Genomic DNA, 9,070 nt, shown 5'->3' with positions numbered 1-9,070 from the left:
TCTCTAACCAAAAGTGAGAGTAGCATTAATATATGGACATAAACATAAGTGTTTAGGGGGCAATTTGGTGGGCATAGTATTTGCATTTAGCCAGTTGTTGTAGTCAGGTTCGCCTTGCTGGTAGAAATCACCCAACCAATAGCAGCTTCTGGGTAAAAGAGATTTAGTTTGGCTCACAGGCTCGAGGGGAAGCTCCACGATGGCAGGGGAAAATGATGGCATGAGCAGAGGGTGGACATCACCCCCTGGCCAACATAAGGTGGACAATAGCAACAGGAGAGTGTGCCAAACACTGGCATGGGGAGACTGGCTATAACACCCATAAGCCCACCCCCAACAATACACTCCCTCCAGGAGGCATTAATTCCCAAATGTCCATCAGCTGGGAACCTAGCATTCAAACACCTAAGTTTATGGGGGACACCTGATTCAAACCACCATACCAGTAAACAGTACTAGCGGTATTTCCCGCCCTCCCCCCCCCCCCCCCAGGGCTTATGACCTCCCTAGCCATAGGCTTTTCATTAGGTTTTCAGTACCAGGCAGGAATTCCCTCCCATGAAGTAGACCTCCAGTCCAATCAGAGAACAGTTGGCTTTCCCCAAACACCGTTTTAACAGATATTAAATTGTTGACCATTCTTTGGCACCTCTTAACTTCTTCATCTGTGGCATCAGGTTGGTGGAAAATTATTACTTACATCTGGAGAAAATATCCCTAACTCTTTTAAATTCCCGAATGACTGAATTTGGGGAGTTAGAATTTGGTCTCAGAAAGCAGTTTGTTCTTTTGTTGGCAAAATGGGCTCATAATAGCCCGACGTGGTGGTGCGCGCCTTTAATCCCAGCACTTGGAGGCAGAAGTAGGAGGATCGCTTTGAGTTGGAGGCCACCTTGAGACTACATAGTGAGTTCCAGGTCAGCCTGAGCTAGACCTCAAAAAAAAAACACCTCAAAAAAAACAAAAAGAGGGAGGCTCATAATATGGCAGTAGGTTTGGCTTCATTGTGAGGATTATGGGACTTATATAAGGATTTTATAATGCATATAACATACTTAGTACAATACCCAGTACATTATAACTCTCAGTAAATGTATCCATTCATATATGAAGTCAATTGTTAGCAGGAATCTTTAAAGAGTGATATTCATGGCTATAGGCTAGGATCCTGGTTCAGGACCAAAGAGAATAGAAATGGGGCTGGAGAGATGGTTTAGCAGTTGAGGTGCTTTCCTGCAAAACCTAAGGATCCTGGTTCAATTTCCCAGTACCCACATAAAGCCAGATGCACAAGGTGGCATAGGCATCTAGAGTTTGTTCGTTGCAGTGGCTGGAGGCCCTGGTGTGCCCATTCTCATTCTGTCTATCTGCCTCTGTCTCTCTCTTCTCAAATAAACAAGTAAAAAATTAAAAAAGGAGCCGGGCATGGTGGTGCACGCCTTTAATCCCACCACACAGGAGGCAGAGGTAGGAGGATTGCTGTAAATTCCAGGCCACTCTGAGACTCCATAGTGAATTCCAGGTCAACCTGAGCTACAGTGAGACCCTACCTCGAAAAACCAAAAAAAAAAAAAAAAAAAAAAGAGGGGGGCTAGAGAGATGGCTCAGCGATTAAGGCACTTGCTTGCAATGCCTGATGGCCTGGATTTGATTCCCCAGTACCCACACAAAGCCAGATACACAAAGTGGCACACGCATCTGGAGTTTGTTTTTTTTTTTTTTTTGCAGCAGCTAGACACCCCAGAGTACCCATTCTCTCTCTCTCTCTCTCTCTCTCTCTCTCTCTCTCTCCCCGTCTCTCTGTCTCTCTCCCTCTCTATCTCTCTGTATTTGCAAGTAAATAAATAGCAAACAGATGGAAATGAACTAGTCAGTGGCTGGGAAAATGCTTAGTTGGTCAGGATCTTCCTGGAAATTTACTAAATCTGAGGGAACTCAGAACTCAGAACTTGACCAACTAGAGAGTGGGGGAGTGGAGCAGGAAGAGGTCATGGGTCAATGCCCCCCGGAACTCTGAGTTTTCCAGAGAATATAAAGGTATTTCCAGGGTTGTGTGGAGTGGAAAGATGGATGAGGCAACATAAAATGCGTAACTCTTCAAGGAAAACTGATCTGTATATTTTAAGTGAATAATTATAAGTATCACATTTCTGTGGCATTTATATTCCAATGTTTACTGGACATTTAAAAGCGTGACTAAGTGCTTGATTTTGAAGTGTTGACATTATGGTAATGCTAAAAATTATAGACTTTGTAAATGTATTTAAACTCTTGATGGGGCTGGGGAGATGGCTTAGCAATTAAAGGCCCCTGCCTGTAAGCTTATGGTGAAAAGTCATACGTTAAAGTTCAACTTAACTGGGGATTTGGCTCAGTGGTAGAGCACTTACTAGAACACATGGGATTCTGGGTTCCCAAAGGGGGAAAAAAATCAACTGAGGAGACAGTACAGTGAAGAATGAGCACCTGAGTTCAGTACAGGCATGGTTGCTCAGACACGAACCAGGTGCGGTGGCGCACGCCTTTAATCCCAGCAATGGGGAGGTAGAGGTAGGAGGATTGCTGTGAGTTTGAGGCCAGCCTGAGACCACACAGTGAATTCCAGGTCAGCCTGGGCTAGAGCGAGACCCTACCTCAGAGGCAAAAAAAAAAAAGGAAATGCAGTCCAAATTATATTCCTTTTTTAAGTGTTTTTTTTTTCCTTTGAGATAGGGTTTAATGTAGCCCAGGCTGGCCTTGAAACTCCCTGATCCTCCTTCCTCTACTTCACAAGGCCTGCTCTCATTCTCATTTTTTGTATGTGTGCGCAAGTATAGTGTTATGCATGCAGTATACGTGTGCAGACACGCACACACCTGTGCAAAGCCAGAGGCGAACATGGGGTGTCCTCCTCTACTTCCGTTTTATGTTCTGCAGATGGAGCCTCTTGCTGAACCTGGTCCTGTCATTGTTTTGGGGTAGGCGGGCTGACTGATCAGCTCCAGGAACTCCCCCTTCTCTGTTTCCCATAGGACTAGGGTTACAGGTCCCGCTTCGTTTCTTTGTTCTCCTGAGGTAGGGTCTTACTCTAGTTCAGGCTGACCTGGAACTCGCTATGTAGTCTTAGGCTGGCCTTGAACTCACAACAATCCTCCTACCTCTGCATCCTGAGTGCTGGGATTAAAGGCATGTGCCACCATGTCCAGCCAAGCTCAGCTTTAAAATATATATATTTGAGAGAGAAGGAGAAAGAGAGAATAGGTATACCAGGACCTCCTGCCACCACAATGAACCCCATTGTGCAACTTAGTGCATCTGGCTTTACGTGGGTCCTGGAGAATCCAACCCAGGATGTCAGGCTTTGCAAGCAAGTGCCTTTAACCCCTGAGCCTTCTCTCCAGCCCCAAGCTCAGCTTCTTGTGTGGATGCTGGAGGTCAAGCCCAGGCAGTCTCAGCTTTCTCTCATGCTTGCCGGACAAGTGCTCTTACCTACTGAGCCATTTCCCCAGCCCTATCGTGATTATTGCTTTGTTTGTTTTCCAGATAGGGTCTCACTCTAGCCCAGGCTGACCTAGAACGCACACTATAGTCCCAGGCTGGCCGCAAAGTCATGCCAATCCTCTGTCTCTGCCTCCCGAGTGCTAGGATTAGAGAGAATTTGAGTACAACTTCTTTTTAAAATATATATTCTTATTTTTAATTAATTAATTTATTTGAGAGAGAAAGAGGCAGATAAAGAATGACACCCAGGGCCTCCAGCTACTACAAATGAACTCCAGACACATGCGGGCGGGCCCCTTGTGCATCTGGCTTACGTGGGTCCTGGGGAGTCGAACCTGGGTTGTTTGGTTTTGCAGGCAAATGCCTTAACTTAACTTTTAAAGACCAGGTCTGTGGGCTGTACCCCCAAGAGTGGACTCATTAGCTTGTAGAAGTGCAGAGCCACCATCATGGAGAACATCAAACTCTCCAAAGCACTGGTGTTTCTCTATGCTCCCCTGCAGGGAGTCCTTTCCACGTGGTGGGAGCTAGGTGGCTGCTTGTCTGAGGTTTTCCCAGGGAAGACATGTCCATCATCTCCCTGGGAAAGCCTAAGGTCAAGCTGAAGTTATGGAGAGTCAGGACTGCAACACTTTCAGGCCTGTGAAGTCAGAGCCTGAGAGTCTAACCATTTATTTTGGTTCCAGGCTACCCCACCCTTCCCAATATTCTCAGTTCTGGCTGCACACCAGCCCAGTGGTCTCTAAGTTAACTAGCCACCCGTTCACCTGATGAGAAGCTGAGAAATGGGTAGCACTGCCTTGTTATCTTTTTTTCTTTTTGGCTTTTTGAGGTAGAGTCTCACTCTGGCCCAGGCTGACCTGAAATTCACTATGTAGTCTCAGTGTGGCCTTGAACTCACGGCGATCCTCCTACCTCTGCCTCCCGAGTGCTGCCACCACGCCCAGCTCTTGTTATCTTTTAAAAAATATTTTTATTAAGTTTTTGTGTTTTATTTATTTTTTATTTTAATTTTAGAGAGAGAGAGAGAGACAGAGGGAGAGAGAGAGAGAATCAGTGTGTCAGGGCCTCAGCCACTGCAATTGAACTCCAGACCTAGCGCCACCTAACGGGCATGTGCAACCTTGCACTTGCCTCACCTTTGTGCATATGGCTTAAGTGGGATCTGGAGAGTTGAACATGGATCCTTATGCTTTGCAGGCAAATGCTTTAACTGCTAAGCCATCTCTCTAAATCTATTATCTTTTTTCTTTTTTTTTTTTGAGGTAGGGTCTCTCGCTAGCCCAGGCTGCCCTGGAATTCACACCCGTAGTCTCAAGGTGGCCTTGAACTCATGGCAATCCTCCTACCTCTGCCTCCTGAGTGCTGCATGCACCACCACACCTGGCTCTAACCTTGTTATCTTTTATTTATTTGTTTGTTTGTTTGTTTGTTTTTTTCGAAGTAGAGTTTCACTCTAGCCCAGGCTGACCTGGAATTCACTATATAGTCTCAGGGTGGCCTTGAACTCACGGCAATCCTCCTACCTCTGCCTCCCAAGTGCAGGGATTAAAGGTGTGTGCCAGCATGCCCAGCTCCGTTATATTTTGAAAATAATTGTATTATTTCTTAGAGAGAGAGAGAGCTTGCACATGCGAGACAGAGGCAGGGAGGGAGAGAATGGGTGCACTGGGACCTCTAGCCACTGCAAATGAACTCCAGGCATATATGCCACCATTTGCATCTGGCTTACATGGGTTCTGGGGAGTTGAACCTAGGTCCTTAGGCTTCAAAGGTTAGTGCCTTAACCACTAAGCCATCTCTCCAGCTTGGCTTTTTATCTTATATTTGTTGTCCAGTCACCTCAGTGGGGTCACCCCATCCTCTGTTCACAGGCAAATCATGGGAAGCCAGGCCCTACCTCCTGCTTCTGTGACGCCAGCCCCTGCCCATACTATGTATGGTACCATATCCTCAGGTCCTTCAAAGGGATGCCCACAAAGGTGCCCATGTGGAGATAAAGGGGTGCCACTACAGGGTAGGGAGAACAACCCCCACAATTGCTTTCTGGGAAATAAACTGACCACATTGGTGGGGCAAGGGAGGGGGTGGAGGAGAGGGGGGTGGGAGGAGGGTTAATAAAAATTAAAGATGTTATGAATAAGCCATATGGGAACCTACTTTGTCATTAGCTAATAATATATATGTTTAAAAAAAGAGAGAGTGTCTTGGCAGAAGTACCCTGTGGGGGTGGATAATGCTGTCCCCGGAAGCCATAGATTGTTACAAGAAAAATTCAGGGACTAGACAGATTGCTTAGTGGTTAAGGCCCTTGCCTGCAAAGCCAAATGACTCAGGTACAATTCTCCAGGACCGGGCTGGAGAGATGGCTTAGCGGTTAAACGCCTGCCTGTGAAACCCAAGGACCCTGGTTCGAGGCTCGATTCCCCAGGACCCATGTTAGCCAGATGCACTAGGGGGCGCACGCATCTGGAATTCATCTGCAGTGGCTGGAAGCCCTGGTGCGCCCATTCTCTCTCTCTGCCTCTTTGTCTGTCGCTCTCAAATAAATAAATAAAAATAAACCAAAAAAAAAATTTAAAAAAAATCACAATTCTCCAGGACCTATGTAAGCCAGATGCAGAAGGTGGCACATGTGTGTGGAGTCTGTTTGCAGTGGTTGGAGGCCCTGGTGTGCTCATTCTTTCTCTGCCCCTCTCTCTCTCAAATAACTAAAATAAAATTAAAAAAAAATTAAAGAAAGAAAAATTCAGTACCGGGGTGAGACATGCATAATAGAAGGGGGAAAATGATGGCATCAAAGTGAAAAAAGGGATTCAGTCGAGGAGGGATTTGGGAGGGGAAAAGAAGGGTGGTGGAAGGGGATTAAGATCATGTTATATTGTCTATATGTGTGGAGGTTGTCAATAAAGGTTAATTTTTTGTTTGTTTCTCGATGTAGGGTCTCACTCTAGCTCAGGTTGACTTGGAATTCACTATGGAGTCTCAGGGCGGCCTCGAACTCACAGTGATCTTCCTACCTCTGCCTCCCGAGCGCTGGAATTAAAGGCGTGCGCCACCACGCCCGGCTAAGTTTTTGACCACATTGCTGCCATTGTTAGTTCTGCCACCAGCGTAGGACAGATGACGTTGGTGCTTTCTATAATTAGGTTGGCCAAGCCTGCTATCTCTGGGTTCTCATCGATATTCCCCATGCTCCCCCGGGCTTGCCGACACTCCCAACCCAGAAAGACCAGCTTGCCTGGCATGGAGGTACGTGCCTGTAATCCCAGCAGTCAGAAAGCCAAGGCAGGAGACTTGTTGTGAGTTTGAGGCCAGCCTGGGCTACATAACAGAACCTTTTCTTGAGAAGAGAGAGAGAGAGAGAAAAGAGAAGGGGAGAAGAGAAGAAAAGAATGGAAAGGAAAAGAAAATAAAATAGAAATACAAGCTGGTCTTACCTGGGTGGCGCCTGAGGCCCTCCCATTCCTAACCCTTACTGGCTCTTGCTGAAGCTGTGTCCTAAGCCCCATCTCTGCAGACTAGCTGGGAGTCCCACAGCCCTGGAGGATGCCTAATGCCAATGTCAGACTTATGACCTACTTATTTCTAGCTCTTTCCTTCTTATGAGCTATCTCTGCTATGTCATAGTGGGGCCTGTAGTGAGACAGCAAGTCCCTCAGTGTTGAGATGCAGGCTCCTGGGGTCCATAAAGGGACAAGCCACGTGTTGGTGTTGGGTGGTACTTGTCAAAAGGGACTCACCCAAAACACAGAAGTTCAATGCAAATACCCAGTTGTTTATTTGCATTAAAAAGCAAGGATAGACAGCCTGTGACAGCTGACAAGTACTGGGCATCATGCCAAGAGCTGTTCAGATACCATGAGATTCAAACATAGAAATCCTGCAAGATTAATGATAATCCCTTGCTTTCCAAGAGAGGAAGAGGTGTAGAAAGGACACAAAACTTTTAAGTGTCAGAAATGGGATATGGAACAGACTGAGTTGCGTGCAAATTTCCCCACCACCCATCCTCAGCCTGCATGGTGCCAGCTGCCTTGAGTACCTACCTGTGTGTTGTGCCATCACAGGGATAGTTGACGTCGATACCCAGGGAGAGATCTGGGAACACTTGTCCAAAAAGCTTACAATAATGTGCACAGTGTCATTTTTTAAAAGATTTTATTTATCTTTATTTCTTACACATAGAGGGAAAGAGAGAGAGAGAGAGAGAGAGAGTGAGAATGGGCACACCAGGGCCTCTAGCCACTGCAAACGAACTCCACATGCATGTGCCACCATGTGCATCTGGCTTATATGGGACCTGGAGAATCGAACTGGGGTCCTTAGGCTTCACAGGCATGCACCTTAACCACTAAGCCATCTCTCCAGCCCTCATTTATTTATTTATTTATTTTTGCTTGTTTTTTGAGATAGGGTCTTGCCGTAGCCCAGACTGACCTGGAATTCACTATGTGGTCTCAGGGTGGCCCCGAACTCATGTCTATCCTCCTACCACTGCCTCCCAAGTTCTGGAACTAAAAGGCATGTGCCACCATGCCTGGCTTCACAGTGCCCTGGGACATTTTTATTCCTCCTTATAGTCAGCCTGGGAGTACATACCTGGAATCCCAGCCCTTGGGAAGTAGAGGTGGGAGGATCAGGAGTTCAAGGTCATCCTCAACACTGTGGCAAATTCAAGACCAACCCGGGCAACATAGGACCCTGTCACAAATAAACAAACAAAAACCACTATCATAAGCCTTTGTAAACTGTTTGCACATAGTTTATGACTGTTTACTATTTACCCACCCCTGCTGATCACTATGCCAAAGCCCATAGGGGACAAAAAGTCAAGGAAAACACCTTGGAAGCCAAGCATGGTGGTTCATGCCTGTCAACTCAGGAGGCGGAGGGAGGATGATCACCAATTACCATATGAGTTCAAGGGCAGCCTGCGCTACAGGGTGAGTTCTAAGTAAGCCTAGACTAGAGTGAAATTTGCTTCCAAAAAAAAATTTTTTTTAAGGGGCCTGGACTGAAGAACTGTCTCAGTGGTTAAAGCACTTGCCTACAAAGCCTAAGGATCCAGGTTTGATTCCCTAGTACCCACGTAAGGAAGATGCACAAGGGGGCACGTGTGTCTGGAGTTTGTTTTCGGTGGCTGAAGGCCCTGGCACGCCCATTCTCTTGCTCTCTTTCCCTCTCCTTCTCAAATAAATAAAATAAAAATTAAAAACAAGATTTTTAAAAAGGGTTTATTTTTTAAAATGGGGGGAGGGGCTGGGCTTAGCAGTTAAGACACTTGCCTGAAAAGCCTAAGGACTCAGGTTCGATGCCTTAATACACACATAAAGCCATATACACAAAGTGGCCTATGCATCTGGAGTTTATTTGCAATGCACCCATTCTCTGTCTGTCTCTCTTCTATCATTCTCTGTGAGCAAATAAATAAATAAAAATATTTTAAAAGCCTGATATGGTGGCACACACTTTGAGTCCCAACACTCAGGAGGCAAAAGTAGAAGTATTGCTGTGTGAGGCCAGCCTGAGACTACAGATTCAGTTCCAGGTCAGCCTGGGCTAGAGTGAGACCCTGCCTCAAAAAAAA

The sequence above is a fragment of the Jaculus jaculus genome, chromosome 3 (genome assembly GCF_020740685.1).
Source record: "Jaculus jaculus isolate mJacJac1 chromosome 3, mJacJac1.mat.Y.cur, whole genome shotgun sequence".
NCBI lineage: Eukaryota > Metazoa > Chordata > Mammalia > Rodentia > Dipodidae > Jaculus > Jaculus jaculus.
This window is presented reverse-complemented; position numbering follows the sequence as displayed.